Source organism: Peromyscus leucopus, unplaced genomic scaffold (assembly GCF_004664715.2).
Source record: "Peromyscus leucopus breed LL Stock unplaced genomic scaffold, UCI_PerLeu_2.1 scaffold_573, whole genome shotgun sequence".
NCBI classification, from domain to species: domain Eukaryota; kingdom Metazoa; phylum Chordata; class Mammalia; order Rodentia; family Cricetidae; genus Peromyscus; species Peromyscus leucopus.
Genome location: NW_023505479.1, coordinates 19,346 through 40,736, shown reverse-complemented (window position 1 = coordinate 40,736; position 21,391 = coordinate 19,346). Strand labels below are relative to the sequence as shown.

The following is a 21,391-nucleotide window of genomic DNA, read 5'->3' as shown; positions in this document are numbered from 1 at the left end:
CTTTGTCACTCCACTCATCAAGAACAAGCAGGGCCAAGTCAGTGTGCAGTGTCCAGAAGCTGCTCCAGGGATGGCTGGAGTCTGACTGTTTTCATCATATACAGAGGCACTGGCTGCTTGTGCCAAGGAGAAGACTCGCTTTTCTAGACTCACTCATCCTCTGTTTGTCGTCACATAACTAGATCGTTTTGTTGTTCAACTAAAGATGAGACAAACCTGCTTTCTTATTCTGTTTTGCTGGGAAGGAAGATACTTGGACTTTCTGGCATACTCGCTGTTCCTGCAGGAGCACTGTGAGATGACAAGCTCCAACAAAAAATTCAACCCCCGCTTGATATCAGTGATCACAAATATGGTTAGCCATTTAAGGCTGTTAAACCATAAGACAAATGTGTCATTTCCCCATGAGCCGTTATTGGATGCTTGAAAATAGGTGTTATATTTCCTCACCTGTACTTCATGCTAGGAAGGTCTCAGGCCCCAGCCTCACCTCCACCAGTAAGTTAAGTGAAAGAAATTGGAGATGGGAGATGGGAGTATACACAGTCGGTCCTCCAGATCTCTAGATTTTCTATAGATCTCCAGATCTATAGATTTTTTGTTATTAATCTATATTTTTCTTGCTATTAGCTCCTAAGTAATATGGTATAATGCGTGTTTACATAGAATTCATATTTATTAAGTATATAATTTATTTATGTTATAATCAGAATTATATTATTTATTGGTTTGCTTATTTTGTATTGTTTTGTGCATGGTCATGTATGGAGCTCAGAGGACACCCTCGGGTGTTGAACCACACTTCCGCCTTGTTTGATGTAGGGTCTCCCAGCTCAGGACACCAGCCTGGCTGTTCCGTGAACGTTGGGGAGTTTTCCTGTCTCCACATTCTGTCTTCTTGTCAGAGTGCTAGGTTTACATACTGGCTACCATGCCTGGCTTTTATATGGTTTCCAGGGACCCAAACTCAGGGCCAGCTTACATGGTAAGTGTTTTACCCACTGATCCATCTTCCCAGCCCAAAGGTGTGTGCAATTTATAAAGCCTCCCAGCTCTGCTCTCCGGCTGTCCACATTCCATTATTGGGCTTCTGGGTGAGCCCATCCTATTTACTTGTGGTCAGCAACCCAAATATTTCCATCTCTCATGGTCTTGACTACCTCAGCCTGGCCTTGGGTCCTTCTGTTCCTACTTCTAGGTGGGTAGGTCTAGCCAACGCTACCTCTTCAGTGAGAATCTAACAATGAGTTCAAAGGCAGGACAGAAATGTCCCCTTTGCACCTTGGGTCAAGCCGTTCTCCGAGGCAGGTTGTCAATATCAAAGCTGTAGGTAGCTGGGAGGGCCAGAAGCAGTCATGTAAAGAACACGTCAGTAAAGAGCTTGTCATGTAAACACAAAAACCCTACACTCACTTAATCCCAACACTGCAGAGGGAGAGGCAGAAGGATTCCTGGGGCTTGCTGGCCAGTCAGTCTAACTGAATCCTTGAGCTCCAGGTTCAGAGAGGACCCTGCTAGAAAACATAAGTAGAGGTGGATGATGATGATGATGATGATGATGATGATGATGATGATGGAAGACACCAGATTAAGGAAGCCTCAACACACAAGCATACATGTATCATAGACGTATTTCTACACACACACATGTACAGCACACCTGGCACTTTGGTTCCCAGATCTTATGCTATGTTTCCTCCCCACATTCTGGAAGCCAGAGTAGGAAAACAGGGATGAACCTGGACTCCTGCTCTGGTGCCGTTCCCACTCTCCAGGGGCTGTCAGGCTCTGGGCCATGCGGTAAGATATTCATGCTGAAGGTAGCACAGTGGAGAGACATCTTCCTTTGGCGTGGGGGAGAGCAGTGCTCTACTCCAATCTGACTTTAGCTACCATCTTGGCATCCACCCCACCCATGAGAGGGAAGCAGGAACAAGAGCATTTGCTAAATTTTTTTCCACTGAAAAAAATGAAAAGGCTGAGACATACCTTTTCTTTCATCACTGTTCTCTTTTTGAGGATTTCAAAAGTTATTGGGGTTTTTTTTTCCCTTTTCTGAAAGACAAAATTCTCAGATGGAATTTTATTACATTTTTGGCACTGAGGAGATGAGTCACCGGCTTCCTGGAGAACAGCTCTCGCTGTGTAGTGTGTCGTGTCAGAATTCGATGGCTCTGCTGATGTCATCAGACACTGTCAACCCACTAGCTAAGGATTCGTGTGGAGTCTTAGAAGCTGCAGAATGTACGCCATGTGGCCACGCGACCCACCTAGATGAGACCAGGCAAGATTTACTATTTTTATTACTTTCTTATTTAATTGGGGACTCTGTTCATTTTCTTGGAAGCAGGGCCCATTTACATTGACAGTTATATTAGTGTACCGCGTGGAGCCTCTAACAAACTGCTATGAACTTAGTGGCTTAAAACAACCAAAACTCATTTTCCTTCCATTATGGAAGTCTGGAGCCTGAGGTCAGGGTATCAGTGAAGCATGAGCCCTTCAGAGGCTCCGAAGATTTCTTCTTTGCCTTTGCCAGCTTCTGGTGGCTCCGGGTTCCCCTCAGTTTATGGCTGTATAATCTTAAACCTCCCCTCCACGGTCACATGACTCTCCCCTGTGTGTTCTCCCCACGCTTTGTTTTATAAGGTCACTGTCATTGGCTTTAAGGATGATCTCATCTCAAGATCTGTAATTCTATCTGCAAACACTGTTTTTCTAAAGAAGGGTCATATGTGCAGGTTCTGGTGACATATCTTCCAGACAGTCGCCATTCCACCAAATAATGGCAGGTAAGGAGGCCACATAGAAATGTGAACTGGCTGCTCCTGTATTCTGATGCATGTTAATGCTTTAGAGCACCTTGGAGACCACTGCCTGTTCTGAGCATATCAGCTAGTCCCACCCCAAATCTAGCTATTGCTAGGGAAACAATAAATGTTTGTGTACAGACTTAAGGAGGAGACACTGGAAAGAGGAGTTTCTATGATAGTATGCCAGTCAGCTTCCCAGCACTATAAAGAAACACCTGGCACAAACCACTTATGAAAATAAAAGGAGATCTATTTGGGGTCCATGGTGGAAATTCAAGTCCATGGTATGTGGTATCATTGATTTTGGCCTCTGGTGAGAGCAGTAAACTGTGAAAGGAGCAAGTGAGAGCAGATGGGGTACCACAATCCTACCTAGGTAGCAGAATCTCCGTGACCTAAGCACCTTCCTCAGCACCCACACAGAACCTCCGTGACCTAAGACCTTCCACAGCACCCACACAGAACCTCCATGATCTAAGCACCTTCACAGGATCACTTCCACACACCACACAGAACCTCCATGATCTGGACCTTCCCACAGCACCCACACAGAACCTCCATCTAAGGACCTTCCCACAGCACCCACACAGAACCTCCATGATCTAAGGACCTTCCCTCAGCACCCACACAGAACCTCCCTGACCTCAGGACCTTCCCTCAGCACCCACACAGAACCTCCATGATCTAAGGACCTTCCCACAGCACCCACACAGAACCTCCGTGATCTAAGCACCTTCCCACAGCACCCACACAGAACCTCTATGATCTAAGGACCTTCCCCCAGCACCCACCTCCCAAAGATTCTACCATCTCCCGATAGCACTACCCCAGGGACCCAGCCTTTGGCACACAGACCTTCGGGAGACATTCGTCACGCAAACTCTATCAGGAATCATTCTGTACCCTCCACCACCAGCAAGTCATCATTAAATATCACCTGGAGGCAAACCCTTTGACACTGTAACTCCTTCATGACACTTACCAGTCAAAATCATCATCTTGTAGGAACCCGACTATCCACATTTTCCATGCCTGCTCTGATGTAGCCATTCAAGGACCGGCTGACCTCATACACTCATGACCACCACTAAGAAACTGACACTAAACACTCACGAGCATCCTTTTTCACTTTACAACGTGTCTGCTCTCACACTCTAGCACTACAGTCTCCTGCCTCCTGCTCTCTGCGTCCTCCTGCCCGCCCCAACATGGCAGTCTTGCAGCACACCTCCCCCATCAGGCTCAGTCTTTGGGTCCTCCCATTCACGCCCCCGAGAGAGTGTACCCATTGCCTCTGCTTCCACTCTTACTGCAGATGTGCGGGCCCTTTTCCTATCAAACACCTCCCCGTTGAAGCGGCTCCTCACCGCCCCTCTGGAAGACCTCACCCACAGGGAGCCCATTTCTTCAGCCTCAGCCCTTAATTCCAGACATCACCGCATTGGTTTCCAGGATCTTATGAGGAAACCTCACTTGACCTCAAATGTCCTTCACGTGACGCATTTCCCCACCTCCATCTGTCTTTTTGGCGATTCTGCACTTGCCTTGGATTTTATCAACCAGTTCTTTGTAGACACCATCCCCACATGTATCTCAAGTCCCCTCTGTGTGTGGGTTGCACGGTCCGCCTCTCTGTCTTCATTTTCACCAATTTTTATTTGCAGAACTCTCCTGCCCTTTGAGAATTCTTCACATTCATCAGCTCATTTTCTATATTCTACCTGTGATTTTTTTTTTTAAATCTACATCCAATTTATGTCAAAATAAAATCCTGCAGCCAATGTACTTACCTCCCTTTTCCCACTAAGGGGAATTATTTTTTGAAAAAGAAAATTTTAGAGAATTATAAACTGTGTCTATATCTACTTCATTGATAGTATTTAAATATTCTCTTGTTGGTATGAAATCTACCAGGGAGATGAGTCTTAACCACTGGTAGGACATTTATTTCCTGCTACTGTGACTGAGTCACAGTTTTCTTATACAAATTAGATTGTTAAAAAATGCTTTTATAGAAATTATAAAATGTCTTTATGGAAAAACACACCTCAGGATCTCTAGGGATGTAAAATTGCGGAGTCCTTTATATATTTTTTTTAATTTGTTTCTTTCTTTATATTACATTGTGTGCATGTGTGTGTGTGTGCATGTGTGCATGTGCATGTGTGCGTGTGTGTGTGTGTGTGTGTGTGTGTGTGTGTGTGTGTATGTGTGTGTGTGTGTGTTCACATACACACCACAGAATGCATGCAGCAGTCAGAGGACAGCTCAAAGGAGTCAGTTCTTTCTTTCCGCCATGTAGGTTCTGGGGATCGAACCCAGGTTGTCAGGATTGATGGCAGGCACCTTTACCAGCTGAGCCATTTGTCAGCCCAATTTATTTAGTTCTCAATCAGCATACAAAGTAACAAGTTTCCTTATGACTTTTCATGATGCTTAGTTTGTATTTCATACATGCTGCACGTCTCTCCATCTCTCTGACCCCCATCCACACTGTACCCCACCACCCTCAGTTCCCCGGTATGCCTCCCTTTCCACTCTCAGAACACATTGGTCCTAGTACCCTCTCACCCTCTTCCCTCAAAACTCTTTTTATTCCCATCTCATGGTCTCCTGTCTTGTGTCTTGGCCTCACACGCTGATGTTCATACATGACTGGGTGTCTACGAAATAAGACATTTGCCTTTCTTGGGTGCATTTATATCTATACCTATCTATATATGTAATATATAATGTAAATATATGACATATGATATATAATATACACACACATACATATATATATATTGTGTGTGTAATGTGTTATGTATACAGTGATGGTTTGAAAGAAAATGGCCCCCAAAGAGAGTGGCACTATTAGGAGATGTGGCCTTGTTGGAGGAAGTGTGTCACTATGGGGGCAGGCTTTGAGGTCTCATCTATGCTCAAGCAACGCCCAGAGTCTCAGACTACTTCCTGTTGCCTGCAAGATCAAGATGTAGCTCCTTCCCCTACTCTCAGCTCCTTCTCCAGCACCATGTCTGCCTGCATGCCATCATGTTCTGCCATGAGGAGAATGGATTCAACCTCTGAAACTGTAATCCACCTAGTTAAATGGTGTACTTTATAAGAGTGGCTGTGGTCATGGTGTCCCTTCACAGCAATAGAAACCCTATCACACACACACACACACACACACACACACACACACACACACACACACACACAATTTCATTGTGAACATGGACCACATTTTCACTATCCACTCACCTGTTGATGAGTTCTTTATATTTCAGCAATATTCCATTTGATGCTCGCCATGGCCCTGTAAAAGACAGTTTACTGCTTTTCACACACAAGAAAGAGAGGGTTCACACAGACCATGTGGTGCTTCCAATACCCCACAGCTAAGGTTCCACTTGAACTTGAGGCTGCTTAAGTTGAACTTAAGACTCCTCAGTGTCTCAGCCTGGGGTGTAAATGAATGTCACCTGGGGCCTTGGGAAAGGCTGCACTCCACAACAGTTAAAACAAAATCTTGGGACCCAAGGCCAAGGCTTCAGGAGTAAGAAGAGCCAAGCCCAGGAAGGCGAAGACTCTGTGATCCTCCACACAGAGAAAGTCTCAAAAGTGCTGGTCTCATGGAAAGGCAGCAGACAAGTGGGGATTTTTGCAGGGTGACAGGTATGGTTAGAGGGACCTAATGCCCTGCAGTGAAAATAGATTTTTAAATCGCTTTTTGTTTGTAAGTGAGCGCTTGCTTCCCTGTCCACATATTCACCACATGCCTAGTGCCTGCTAAGGCCAGAAAAGGGTGCTGGATTCCCTGCGACCGGAGTTACAGGTGCTTGTGAACTACCATGTTGGTGATGGAAACTGAACCTGGGTCCTCTGCAAGAGCAGCCAATGCTCTCAACAGCTGAGTCATTGCTCAAGCCCTGGAAAAAAATAGGTCTTTAGCCTCAACACAAAAATAAGTAAGTTTGTGAGCAGTGGTGGCACATGCCTTTAATCCTGGGAGCCAGAGGCAGAAGGATCTCTGTGAGTTCTAGGCCACTCTGATCTAGAGAGTGAGTTCCAGAACAGCCAGAGCTGTTACACAGAGAAACCCTGTCTCCCTGTTTCAAAAACGAACAAACAAATAAAAAATAAGTAAGTTGATGTACACTGTGTGAAGATGTATTGCTGTGATTGGTGCAATAAAAAGCTGAATGGTCAATAGCTAGGCAGGAGGTATAGGTGGAACTTCCGGGCAGAGAGCGAGAAACTGGGAAAAAGAGTCTAGGTGTGGAGAAGATGCAGAACAAGTAGGACACACAGAAACGGAAAAGAGGTTTAAAAAAGCCACAAGGTGGAATGTAGATTAATTTAAGTTATAAGTGCTAGCTGGGGGCAAGCCCAAGCTTGCATAATTAATAAGAAGTCTCCATGTTGTTATTTGTGGGATGGCAGTCCTAAAGACAAAGTACTATTACCTTTATGAAGTAATTGATAAGTTAATCAGCTGAACTGAATTTTTCTTTTCCATTTTTTTTTTCTGATACAGGCTTTCCCTGCATAACCCTAGCTGTCCTGGAACTCACTCTGTAGACCAGGTTGGACTCTAACTCAGAGCTCCACCTGCCTCTGCCTCTCAAGGGCTGGGATTAAGGGTGTGTCCCACCATACCTACAGCACCTGGTATTCTCAAGTGGCCTCCCATTCAAAAACTAACCAGGCCAGACCCTGCTTAGCTTCTGGGATCAGACAAGATCAGGCACATTCAGGGTGGTATGGCCCTTGAACTGAATCTTTTAACACACATAAACCAAAACATCACTCCGTAGCCAATGAATAGACATGATTAGGAAATGTCAATTAAAAAGGAATGAGGACTTTTTCCGGGCGGTAGTGGCACATGCCTTTAATCCCAGCACTCGGGAGGCAGAGCCAGGCGGATCTCTGTGAGTTCGAGGCCAGCCTGGGCTACCAAGTGAGTTTCAGGAAAGGCGCAAAGAAACCCTGTCTCGAAAAACCAAAAAAGAAAAGAAAAAAGAAATGAGGACTTTCAAGAAGAGAGAGAGGAAGGGAAAGAAAGGAGGGGCAAGAAGAGAGGGAAGGGAAGGTCTGAAAAATCTAGGTAATTGCAGTGTGTACCTGAGTACCAGCAAGTAGACTATCCTCTCGGAACACGGCTGTCTTTCAGATTCTGCCCCTGCCCTCCTGCCTCGTGTCTTTAATGGGGTCCATACTGACATTTACAGGGGAAGGTGAACATCCTTAATGAAACAGAGATCAGCCTTGTAAGGTGGGCATTCCCATTCAGATCTATCTTCAAATACCAGGGGCAATCATCTCACCCTACAGAAATTATAAACACAGAGCCAATGACACAGCTTCTCTGTTTTGTTTTGTTGTTTGTTTGTTGTTTTTGTTTTTGTTTTTTTTTGAGACAGGGTTTCTCTGTGTAGCTTTGCCGTCTTTCCTGGAACTCACTCTGTAGCCCAGGCTGGCCTCGAACTCGCAGAGGTCCACCGTTTGTTGTTGTTTGTTTGTTTGTTTGTTTGTTTGTTTTTACATAGCTGGGGATGGCCCTGGACTGGTTGGAGGAGCTCTCGAATCTTGTGACCTAGGAATGTTCCTTGCACATGGAAGATCCGGGAACTTCACGCTGCAAAATAATGTTTACGTTCCTCTGCTTGGCTCCCAGCGCTGACGGAGAAGACGGGAGTTCTTCAGCTCTGCTTTCTGAGCAGGCGCTGGGGGAAACTACGCTGGTCAAATGTAAGCCAGGAGCATGTTACAGCTGTTCAATAATTAAGAGAGCATTATCCTGTAATGTCGGGCTACAAATAAAAAGGAAATGAAATATCCCCCAGAGTCAATTATATTCCAGGACTGATGGCAACATTGTTGCAGACTTTAAGGTGAGTTCTAAAAATGATAGTTACTACATCAGGCTTAGAAAGTCTACACTATTACTCCATACACTACACTCTGCCTCCGCTTCCCATATGTAAAAATGGCATACGTTTCTTAATGTCACACAAAGTCCGGAGAGTTTATTCTGAATTCTTTCAGTACATGAAGATTGGAATAAAAAAATAGAATTTTTGTTATTACTGCCCTCATTCCCATTGTGTATTTTAGTGACATACATTTAATTATGATTGCGTAGGTGACTAACTGTGGGAGCCATTCGTGGCTAAGAATTGAGCTGAAAAAAAGCAGACACCTTTTCCTAGAAGGTGTCAGGGGAATCCCTGGCTTGGCGATGTACGATTTGCAGGAAGTCTCAATTCTTCCTTAGAAATTTCTCAGATGCCCCGTTCATCTGTGTGGCTCTCTCTGATTCCCAGCACGCTCTGCTTTTGCTTAGGCTGTTTCCTGCCTGCTGCTCCATCCATTCCTTCACAACAATGCCCAGACCTGGTCACACTGCTTCCTCAGCGGGGATCACCTCTCTCTTCTGTCCCTGGAAAAAGTGCAATCATTTTAAAGCTTCTCTGGTTCATGAAGGCTCCTCCATCCACTCGGACCTCAATGATCTTACCATCATGAGATCCTCTCTCCACTTACAGTGCCACAGTCGCCTCCTGTGTCCCCAGCCTTTGTCCAGTTTTCTGCCCCACGCAAGAGTCTTGCTCAGACATGCCACCATGAGGGTATGGAGATGTCAACATTGAGACTCCAAACCCACAGTCTGTAAAGTGACTGGTGTTGCTGTGTAAGGCCAGATGTCATCAGAACCCAGAGTTGGGACTGGTAATTTGTGAATTCACTTGTCAGAACCACAGGGTGCTCAGACATTTGGTCAATGGTCTGAGTGTGTCTGTGGGGCTGTTTCTAGGCAGAGTTAATAACTGAATCAGTAGGCTGGGTAAACAAGCTGCCCTCCTCAATGCTCATGGGCCCTATCCCATCTGTTGAAGATCTAAATTAAATAGTGGATGAAAATGGGGCCTCAGGGGTCAAGTGTTTGCTGTAAGAGCATGAAGACAGGAGTTCAGAACCCCAGAACCTACAGAAAAACCAAGCCCATTCCCGCATCCCAACACTGAGAGGAAAGAGACGGCCAGGTGGGCCAGGTGGTGATGGCGCACGCCTTTAATCCCAGCACTCTGGAGGCAGAGCCAGGTGGATCTCTGGCCATCCAAGGCCAGCCTGGTCTACAGAACAAGATCCAGGACAGGCACCAAAACTACACAGAGAAACCCTGTCTCAAAAAAAAAAAAAAAAGAGGGGCAAGGAGAATCCCAGGGACTACTGGCTAGTCAGTCTAACAAAACAGCAAGCTTCAGGTTCAGTGAAGATTGTCTCAAAAAATATGGGGGAAGAGAGACTGAGGAAGACACGTGAAAGCAACCTCTTATCTCAACGCTTGCATGTTCAACTTAACACACACACACATACACACACACACACACACACACACACACACCACATTCATACACACATCACACACAAACCATACACACACATCACATCCCACATACACCACATACTTACACTGCAAACACACCACACACTCACATACACTACACTCACACACCACATACACACGTCACATACTTACATACACTACACACACACACACACACTATACACACTTATGCACACCCACATGCACAGACATATACATCACAAACACTACACACACCCACATACACTCTCAGGGATACTGGTTTTTCTCTTGCCTTTAGACCCAAGCTTGAACTCGTGATCAAATCTCTTGGTTCTTGGGGCTTTGAACTCATGTGAGCAACACTGAGCAGCAGCCAGTCTCCAGCTTGCCTATGGCAGACCTTAGGACCAAAGGAGCCAGTTCCTTATAACCCATAACCGTCATGTTCATTCAGCCCCTCGTTGCCATCCACAGGTCAAAGATTCCAGGGATAGACCTGCACCTGTACCCAATAATTCCTGACCTCTTTTGTCATCAATCCCTAAATAACACAACTATTCTATTGACTGAATTAATATTTGTTTATTCCCCAAACCATAATAGCTATTTATGTAATCTAGTATTTGCATTGCATTAGTAATCTAGAAATGATTTAGGGTAGGCAGAAAGATGTGCATAGGAGACATATTTTTAAGGTACCATTAGATACGAGAGATGAGCATCTGGTTCTATCCTTCAGGGAATCTTAGACACCTGAGGAGACTGTACACACAACACAGATTTCCAACATATTGGTGCTGTTTTCCTGGAAACTCCAGCTTCACATAGCCCTATAGGGGTTTCAGGTATTGCCCCAAGGGAAGGAGGCCCTACACAGCTTTGGAAATGCCTGAGACGTGCTGGGTGGTCAACCAGCCTTTGTGTGCCCCCTGCTTGGTCATCAGAAACATATAACTCCGATGTACTGCTCCTTGAAGACTAATCCGTATTTAAGATTCTGTGACTGATTTTCTCATTACTCACTAGATAGACTTTTGCCTGTTGGTTTAACACCATGTCAGCATCATTAAATTCAATAAAGCCCACAGGTTAGCCCGTGCTCTGTCTCCTGTTCTTCTCACAGGCCCATCCCCTGAGTCCTATGATCGGCCCGTAAATGGCATCCATGTTTCCTTGAAGGATAGTCCACTTTGGACAGTAGCCAATGGACAAGGCATAGTGAGTCTGTAAGGCAGGGTGTCCAGCGTGTGTGAGGGGCCAGTGTCGCTCACTCTGTCCTCCCTGCATTGGAAGTGGCCTTGGACAGATGGAGCCTTCTTCTCCCGCTGGCTCAGCAACCTGTCAAGCCTGTCACAGTGCCATGAGGCAGGGACGACCATAGCCACCATATCTGTGTAACTCTCAGTAATGACTATCTAATATCCAAACCGATCTGGTCTCTCAAGATCACAGCCTAAGGGCTGAGCATATTTCAGTCTGCACTCTACCATCCTGGACTCCATGAAACCAGGGCCAGCTCAGCATGGAGGAAGAGAGACTCTTTCTCTAAAAATATTTTATTTGTATTGTTTTCAATTATGTATGTGCATATACACGTGCATGTAGGTGCCCACAGAGGCCAGAGACAATGGGATCCCCTTGGAGCTGGAATTATAGGTGGCTGTGAGTCATCCAACATGGGTGCTATAAATAGATTGTAGGTCTTCTGCAAGATTAAGCTGCTGAGTCATCTCTCCAGTTCCAGAAAGAAATTTTCAATTCTAGCTGAACATTAACGTCACCTCAGGACCTTTTTAAAAGTAACTTGTTGAACTATTAGTCACATACTGTGTTGTCCACCACATAAAGCATCCAACTTAGTGTTCTCAGTATTTTCAGAGTCATGCAGCCATCACCCCAGTTTTAGAACATGTTTGTACCCACACACACATATTCACACACACACACACCACACACACACACACACACACACACACACACATTCAGTAGCTGTTAGCCATTGCTCATCAACTCCCTTTGCTCACACCCTCCAGCCCTGGACCATCATTAATCTTCTCTTAGACTCTGTACATCCATCTCTCGACTGTACACACCTGCATATTTCATGCAAACAGTCTTGTCTAACGAGGGGCCTTGTGTAACTTACTTCTTTGATGTAGCATAATTTTCCATCCAAAGTCTCTCCACGTATCAGTACTCCGTTCTTATAGCTGAGTAATATTCAGTTTATGGAGGGACTCTGTTGCATCAATCCATCAGTCGATGGCCATTTGGGTTTGTTCATTTTCTTTTGCTGTTAGAGCCAATGCTTTTTTGAACATCCTTACACAGCTTCTAGGTAAACACCTGCTCTCATTGCTGTGTCTATTTTAGGAGTGTGTTTAGTGGAGTAAATAACTCTATATGTGCTTTTAGCAGTGCCTAGGGTGTTACTGTAATGGGAACGTGTTTTATTTTGAGACAGGGTCTCAAGCAGCCCAGGCTGTCATTTAACTCACTAGATAGCTAAGGATCAAATTTCTGATGTCCTGCTTCCACCTCCTAATTGCTGAGATTACAGCTGTGCACTACCACATCTGGCTCCGTGAAATGTGGAGATAAAACCCAGGGCTTTGTGCCTGCTGGGCAATCACGCTACCAACTAAGCCACATCCCCAACTCTAGACTCCTGTTACTGTTTTTTGAAAACTGTCTACCACCAGCACATGAAGGTTCTGATTTCTGTGCATCCTCACCCATGCCTTATTCTCTTACCATTAAAAAAAAATCAACTTGAAATTTATATTTATATGCACACAGGATGTATTATAAATAAATCACAACAACTATACCTGTGACAACAGAAAAAAAGGTGGTGCATTAAACCAAAGATAGCTCAGTGCCCAACAATGACTGTCTACTGCACAGTAAGTAAACCGAAAAGGGTTCCAAGTGGGGCAGGATAATGTAGAGGTCTCTGTGGGTACAGCTGCTGAGCTTCCTGCTGGCCTTGACTAGGAGGCTGTGGAGGTATGGGAAAGGGCGTGAGCTGATGAGCCAGGAGTCCACTGTCACTTGAGATGTGCTATGTCTTGAATGAGCAGTTCATTTGTATACCAGGCACTCAGATGCAGGCTTTGGACACAACTACAAGACTATTTGCTTCAACTACAAGACTATTTGAACTTCATGATAAACTGAAGCTTCCAGCAACCCTGGCAAGTAGGAAGCTTCTCACTCTGGATTCATCCACATTTTCTGAATGGGTAATGATGTGAGGGATTTTTTTTTCATGTTGTTTCTGGGTGTTTATTTATCTCTTTATTTAGGTAACTCCTCATACGTTAATTAGGAAGTTTGTTTGTTTGTTTGATGTTTGTGACAAAGTCTAACTATGTGGCCTGTTTAGCCATCCCAAGTGTTTATATTACAGGTGTGCATGACCATGCCAGGCCAGGTCATTTCTCTTCCTAAGGAACTGAGTTACATATTTCACTTACCTGTCCTCTATCAGATTTATTATTTGAAAACATTCTCTTATTCTAGAGGCATAGGAACTTTTTTTTAAAAATTAAAAAATGTTTTTTCCATACAACATAGTTTAATCATGTTTTCCCTCCCCCACCTCCTCCCAGCTCCTCTCCACCTCCCTTTATGTAATCGTGGGCCAAGCCACTGTGTTTCTCCAGTGTGTAGCCCACAGGTACAGAGCGGTTGGATTAGGATACCTGTTACCTCTGCACCCTAGAACCTTGGCCTCCAGAGCAGTGTAGCCCCACACACCGGCATTGATGGCTTTTGATGAGCCATTCCTCATTTGTGCACAGAAATCACTGTGTCCAGAAGGCCCTGCTGTTATGTGGTAAATGAGATCTCCCTCATCCTTCAGAAACACCACACTTGTGTAGATGAACAGTCTTATTAAATAAGAAACACAGAGCCAATTGCAGGGTTAAAAGCCCAAGAGGTCAGAGCATCAGCTAAGAGCTAAAAACCCTTTCTTACCCTTCACTGCCGCTGCTGTCCTTACCCTCAGCAAGAGACCTACTTCCTGTGTGTCTCTGTCTTCTTATAGACTGTGTTCTGCCTTCTCATTGGTTGTAAACCCAACCACATGACCTCCTCGTCATTGCCCGTCTATACAGACCTCCAGGTCTTCTGTGGTTGTGCTGAGATTAAAGGTGTGTGTCTCCATGCTGGCCATACCCTAGAACACACAGAGATCCACCTGGCTCTGCCTCCCAAGTGCTGGGATTAAAGGCATGCGCCGGCACCGCCCAGCTTCTGCTATGGCTTGCTCTCAGCTCTGACCCCCAGGCAACTTTATTTATAAACATACAAATAAAATCACATCTCAGCACAAATGAAATATCACCAGACACTTGCTCAGTCTCTTTCACGCTGTAATTTTTCTACTGTTTCAGTCCAGGTGATGGTGTGGGTTTGGGAGGTGCCCCTCCCCCACTGTGCTTGGTCTTTAGCTGGGGTCCATGAGTGGCAGGGACACTGTTTGAAATGACAATGAAAAAAAAAAAAAAAAACCCACAACACCCCGGAGAGTCATCTGTGCTATGAAGAAAAGTCAAGGAAGGCAATGAGGTAGACTGTCCTGGACAGTGGAAGGGGAGAAGGCTGTATGTCCTTCACATGGCAGTATGGAGACTCAAAATAGGAGATGACTTGTGGAATGCACACAGTTCCTCGAGAAGCAAAGGAATTCTTGGGATCTCAATCCCACTCTCTCCACATATGAAACATCCCATCAGTCTAGCTGCTGCAGGGTAAATAACGTCCTTCAAATTCAGGTATGTGAAACCCTAACCTCTCCTAGGGCCTGTGAAGAGGTAATTAAAGGGACCCGTTGTAACAGTGGGATTAGAGCCTTTGTAAGAAAAGACCAGAGCCAGTGAGATGGCTCCACGGGTAAGGGAGCTTGCTGCTAAACCTAATGGCCTGAGTTCAAACCCAAGAACCTACATGGTGGAAGGAGGGTACCAACTCCTGCAAGCTGCCCTCTAACCCCAATGGGCATGCCTTGCACAAACAAACCACTCCCACACAAGTAAACACACTACTTTACCCGATCTTTAAGGTAGGAGCCAGAAGGCAGTCTGTCATTTCAGACTGACGTCCTTCCTGAGGCCAGCCATCGTTAGTGGGCTCACATCTGCAGACATAGCCTTCACAGATGATGTCTCCAAGTAATTCACCGGCTTAGCCTTGACTTTCACAGCAGCTACCAGCATCCAAGCCTTGTAAACATCTCAGAAGAGATTTAAACCGCTCTGGATTATTGTCTTGCTCTCGGGCACAAGCAGAAGATGATGGTGGGGGAGGGGTGACCAGGGAGACAGGCTGCTATTCTCACCAGAATCTATCAGCTTCCCTGGGCAATCCAGTCACTGCAGGAGCGGTGAAGCGTGAGCTTTATCCACAATGCCGCACGCTCAGGCACATTAACCCAATTATTTTATTAAATGGATTACGGAAAATTTCTCTTACCTGCTTCTCTAAGAATCCCTACCCACAAAAAAATATTGATATTCCAAGCCTGGATTTGGGGGGTGGGGAGATGGAGAAGATTGTATTAGAATTCAGTGCATCGCCTGTTAGTAAAACGTAACTGCCTTATAATGTGCTTCTTAGACCATGGGAAATGTAAGGAAGTCTGTGTTCAGTTTTCTGCTAGCTGCTGAGCAAGCTGCATGAGACTCTCAGAAAACATCCAAAAGCAATATGATTCCAAGAGGTACAGATGATATGAGTACACACACTGAACATTCTGGTTTGAGAGGAAGGAAAAGCCAGTGCCACATCCACATATGTGTATTCACATGTGTGCATATGTATATGCGCAGTGGTGGTTAGCCACTGAGCCATCTCTCCAGACCCTATTTAATTTAGTCTCAAAGTACACATGCCATAAAATATGAGTCTAAAAGCCAACACTTGGCAAACCTTCCTTCTGGAGGACAAGCAGAAAGCCATTAAAACCTCCATGCTGTATCAAGAGGAGAAGAGACCATGTTCTGATACAGCCAGCCAAAACAGGGGAATTTTAAGGAAGTTGTGTCATCTTTGTTAACAGTTTAAAGAAGAATTTTGGATATGAGACCAGGGCAGGTGATCAATCATTAGACACAAACTATAGAAGACCCTGCAGAAGAAGGTGCAGTGTGTTCTTGACCTCCCGGGGATGCTGTACGTGATCTCATTGGATACAGACAAGAAACCCAGAGATAATCTAGAAGCCAGAAGAAATGATTGAAACACATATATGAATTAGGACATGGAAAGGAAGGCTAAAGCCGGGCATGGTGGGCACACCTGTGTTTTAGCACTAAGGAGGTGGAACAAGAGGCTCGGGTAGAGATTACATTATACTGCTAAGTTTATGATTAAAATGAAAAGGTCATTATCACTAACTTCTCTGCACCAGAAACTTGTACCAAAATATGTGCAGCAAAATCTGCTGCAAAGATAAAAGAAAATGGCAGGGATGAAATGATGCTGGCCAGCCCTCAAATACAGAACGTCCCTGGTCCATGACAAACAAATCTACAGAGTAGGAACGACTGAATCATTTTCTATGACACACTGCCGTTAAACCATACATCGCCTTTCCTGAGCATGCAAAAGTTACTGGCACACTTTCAAGCACCATTTTAGTGCAATAGTAACAAACTGAAAAAGGATAGAGTAGAAATTGTCCAAGTGATGATCCCCTGCCTGATGTAAGAAAGTTAAACTTAGTAGCAAAAACGAGAGAGAGAATTATATATACAAAGTATCTTCAAACTCCTGGATAATGTTCCGGGATCAAAACAAGGACCAATATAGGGGCTGGAGAGGTAACTTGGTGATTAAGAGCTTGTATGATCTTGCAAAGGACCAGAGTTCAGTTCCAAGCACTCACATTGGGTGACTCACAACCACCTGAACCAGCAAGTTCCAGGAGACCTGACACCCTCTTCTGGCCTCCACTGACACTGCACTATTGTGCACATACCTATACACAAATACATACACACATACACAAATTAAAAAACAAAGAGAAATCTTCAAAAGCTAAGAAAAGGATAAATACTACATCAGAGGCTGTTGGGATTATAAAATACACATATTTATAAACTACAAAATTTACATACAAAATTACATCCAAATGTGTGTTCAAAACTTCACAGCACAAATTATTCTTGTGTGATATAGACAACTACAGAGCATAGCAAAGGAATGCCTCAGTCCATGACCTTTCCCAATGTGTTTTATGAAGCTAACATACTTAGTATCCAGGCCTTAAAATGATGCCTCTAGAAAGACCACAGAAAATATGGTTAGGTTGCTTAAAGAATAGTTAATGACTCTATCAGGAAATCCTGATCTGAAAAACAAGAAAGAAGACTTCATATTTGGAAATCTATTCACGCAAATCACATCATCAAAGCAAAAAGAAAATACCTATGGTGGTCCCATTAGAGGTCTAAAAGTATCAATATAGGTATTTAAATAGTTAGAGAAGTAATATTCAGTACATAAAAACATTCACAAACTAATAACCAGTACCATTCTTATATTAGTGTATTGCAAAAACCCTGGCATTTTTAGGAGAAATAAAAACAATTTAAATAATGTTATAAAATAACAGTATATGAGATCACTTTCTGTGTTTCAGTTTATACAGCAGCAGCACATGAACGAGCTGTTTATGGTTGTATCCTTACATTACTATGCAGGGTTAAAGACTTCAGACTGTGCCCATTTGTTTTATAAACACCTCACAGGCTATTGCCTGTGTTGTATTTTGTCCTGTCTGTTCAACCAGTGAACTTACTGCCCAGTCCTCATTACAGGTAACTCCTTGCCTTGGTCCACATTTTGTTACTTTAATGAAGTTCCTGAGGTTGGAGACTTACAAAGAAGAGAGGTTGTGTAGCTCACTCTCTTGGAGGCTGAAAAATTCAGTCAGTGCGGCACTGGTTCTGCGGAGGACCCCAGGGCTGCACCACATCATGGTGGATGCACCATAGTGGGAGGAATCGTGGCAGGGAAGCCAGCACTCAGAAAGAAAGAAACCCAAGCAATTATGCCATAGGGGAGCATGGCCAGCTCACCACTCCTGGTGTTCTCTCATTCTCCTTCAAAGGAAGTGCACACACTTTGTGATGGTTTGAATAAGAATGGCCCTCGAGGGTCCATCTGTTTGAGGCGCTTAGTTTCCAGGGAGCGCTCTGTTTGAAAGCGTTAGGATATGTGGTCTTGTAGAAGGAAATGTGTCAATGTGAGCAGGTTTTGAGCTTTCAAAAGCTCAAGCCAGGCCCAGTGGCTGACTCTTCCTGATGCTTCAGATCTGGATGCAGAACTCACAGCTACCATGTCTGCCTGCATGCTGCCATGCTTTCCACCATGAGGATAATGGACTAAACCTCCGAAACTGTAAGCCAGCCCAATTAAATGCTTTCCTTTGTAAGAGTCGCCATGGTTATGGTGTCTCTGCACAGCAATTTAAAAGTGTCCCAAACACCCTTAAATTGCTTAAAGTTTTCATTTTAAGAAGTAGCTAAGTATTATTGCTAGAGATGGATGTGACATAAAATGTACAAAACGATTCTTGGGGGACCCACTGAAGAGTTCAACTGGCCCTCTCAGTTGGCATAGTGTCTGGAACAGACTAGATTGGTAAATAACACACCAAGTTGGAGACTTGCAATCTGAGATCATCACACCACTGGCTTACCTTCAGCCCCACTGTTCAGCATTCACTAGACAGTGATGAACAACACTGATAAAGATTAATCTCTATCTACCTCATTCCCTGTGCTGATCCAGACAAGAGTTAAATTACACACCTGGTGGGCACAGAAACCCCCCCAGACAGATTATAAAGGTTAAGAATGGTGAGTGAGTCAACTCAGGAAGAAAGAAGCTGAGGCAGCTGGGGCAATGAGCGTTTGAGAACAAGACTAGCGATTTTAAGATGGGTGCCAGGTGCAATGCACTGTGCAGGGTTGGAGCACAACAATAGGAATGTATAGCATCGCTATGCGCTACTCTGTAGAAGACAAAACTAGGGAGACAAAAGACCAGTGGTTGCCAGGGTCTGGAGAGAAAGGGAGACGAGCAGGTGGAGCTTCAGGACGTTCGGGCCTGGTAAAGTCCTCTATGACCCTGTTATACGGATACTTGTCATTGCACTGTCACTCAGACTAACAGAGTTACCCCCGATGGTAACTGCAGGCTTTAATTAAGCATGGTATATCCACGAGCTGGGGGACAGCTCGGTCAGTCCTATGCAAGCACAAGAGCCGAGTTCAACCCCCAGCACTCGTGTTAAAAAGCTAAGCACTGTGGGCACACTCCTGTGAGCTTAGCACTGGGGAGCAGAGACAGCAGAAACCCTGGCGAGCTAGCGTAGCTGAGTCACCGATCTCCGGTTTAAATGAGAGACTGTGCTTCAAAAACTACAAGGGAGAATGACAGAGGGAGAGAGCCGATGTGTTGACATACAAACACAGATGGACACACACACACACACACACACACACCACACACCACAACACAAACAAAATTATAAAAGTAAACAAACATTGAAAAGAATGACAGACCTCACTAATTCACACTGTTAGGGGTGCATGGGAAGAGTGCCAGAAGAAAGATGCACAGAGCACGAGAGACTCTAAAGTGAGCGTTTAACAGGGATCCCACCGAGGTCAATCCAGACACAGAGTCCAGGAAGGCACTGCAGTTCGTGAAGGGTTAGGGATGGGACCCCAAGACGCTGAAGTTCACCATAAGGCAAGGAGAGGTTCCCAAAGCACAGAGGGCACCCTCTCCCTCCCACTGCAGCTTGGTGATACAGAAGCTGGTGTCACTGACCCACCCTAAGAGCTGTAAAGGTAACTATGTAATCCTCTTTAATGTGCCCGGGATGTGAGATTTAGTGTTACCGTGATCATGAAACGTTTGTGGCCCTGGTCCCTGTAGCATGGAAGATTGCCTCTCACTGATGGACGACACCAATGCTGACCCATGGAGTTTTAGTAAACACAAATTTTGACTCCAGGGGTGGTATCAGTTGGTGTCTTCTTTGCTGTGACAGTGCCTAACAAAGCAACTTAAGGAATGGATTTATTCTGGCTCCTGGTTTGAAGGATTTCAGCCCCTGGTCCACTGGCTCCCTTATTATGGCAGAGCATCCTGGTGGAGCCAAGTGCTCACCCCATGGCTACTGGGAAGCAGAGAAGTTCTGACAGGAAGGGACAGATAAGACAAACCCTCCGGAGGCATCCCCCATGCTCCTTTGTCTCTAGCCTGTCCTACCTCTAAGTTTCTAGCCCCAGTTTATGGCTTCATCAAGAGATTAATCCATTCTAGATTCAAAGTTGGAATAGACTGTGTGAAAGTAGGGGAATAGGGAAGGTGTGTCCTAGCTGGGAAGGTGGTTTCCAGGTGGTGTGCCTTTGAAGGCTGTATCTTCTATCTCTTTCCTTCCTGTCTTTCCAGTGCTACAGGGGAGCAGCTCCTCACTACCACCACCCTCCCGTAGTGACATCTGAACATCTCCTGGAAGCAACTGAGTTGCTTTCTTGGACTGAAACCTCTGAAAGTGTGAGCGCAGATACACTTTCCCGCCTTGTTTGATCAAGTGTCTTGTCATAGCAGTGACAGGAAGTAGAAATAGCTGACTAGAAGTGGTACTTGGCATCTCAAAGTCTGCCCCCAGTGACTTAGTTTTTCCAGTGTGGCCACACCTGCTAAACCTACCAAAACAGGGCCACCACCTGGGAACCCAGTATTCGAATGCCCGAGAAGATGAGCAACACCTCATCCAAACCAACAAGCCTTCTGATGAAGATAAGGGAACAAGAATCACACTCTCAAGCTAGTTAAAAATCCCAGCCCCGGGGCTAAAGTGACGGCTCAGTGGCCAGGAGCACTGGCTAGCAGCTCTGGCAGAAGACAGGACCCATATCAGCCTGCTCACAGCTACCTGTAACTCCAGCTCCCGAGGGACCAGCATTTAAGCAGCTTATGGATAGCTAGTATTAAAGATCCAAGTGCTCACATGGTAACAAATGCCAAAACATGGACATTTCACACTCTACTGAAAAGAGCTTTGGCATAGGGCACTCTGCCGAGACATCTACAGAAGGATCAGTCTGGTTCCAAATGGTTTGATCAGTGTTTAGATAAAGTTCCCCCCAAACCTCGTGTTCTTCAATAACATTAAAAAAAAATC

At 44.9% G+C, this 21,391-nt stretch overlaps 1 pseudogene; it reads right to left on the bottom strand.

The window, feature by feature from the left end:
- Positions 1 to 7,457: 7,457 nt before the first annotated feature.
- LOC114702714 lies at positions 7,458 to 7,576 on the bottom strand (annotated as a pseudogene).
- Between the last annotated feature and the right edge of the window lie 13,815 nt (positions 7,577 to 21,391).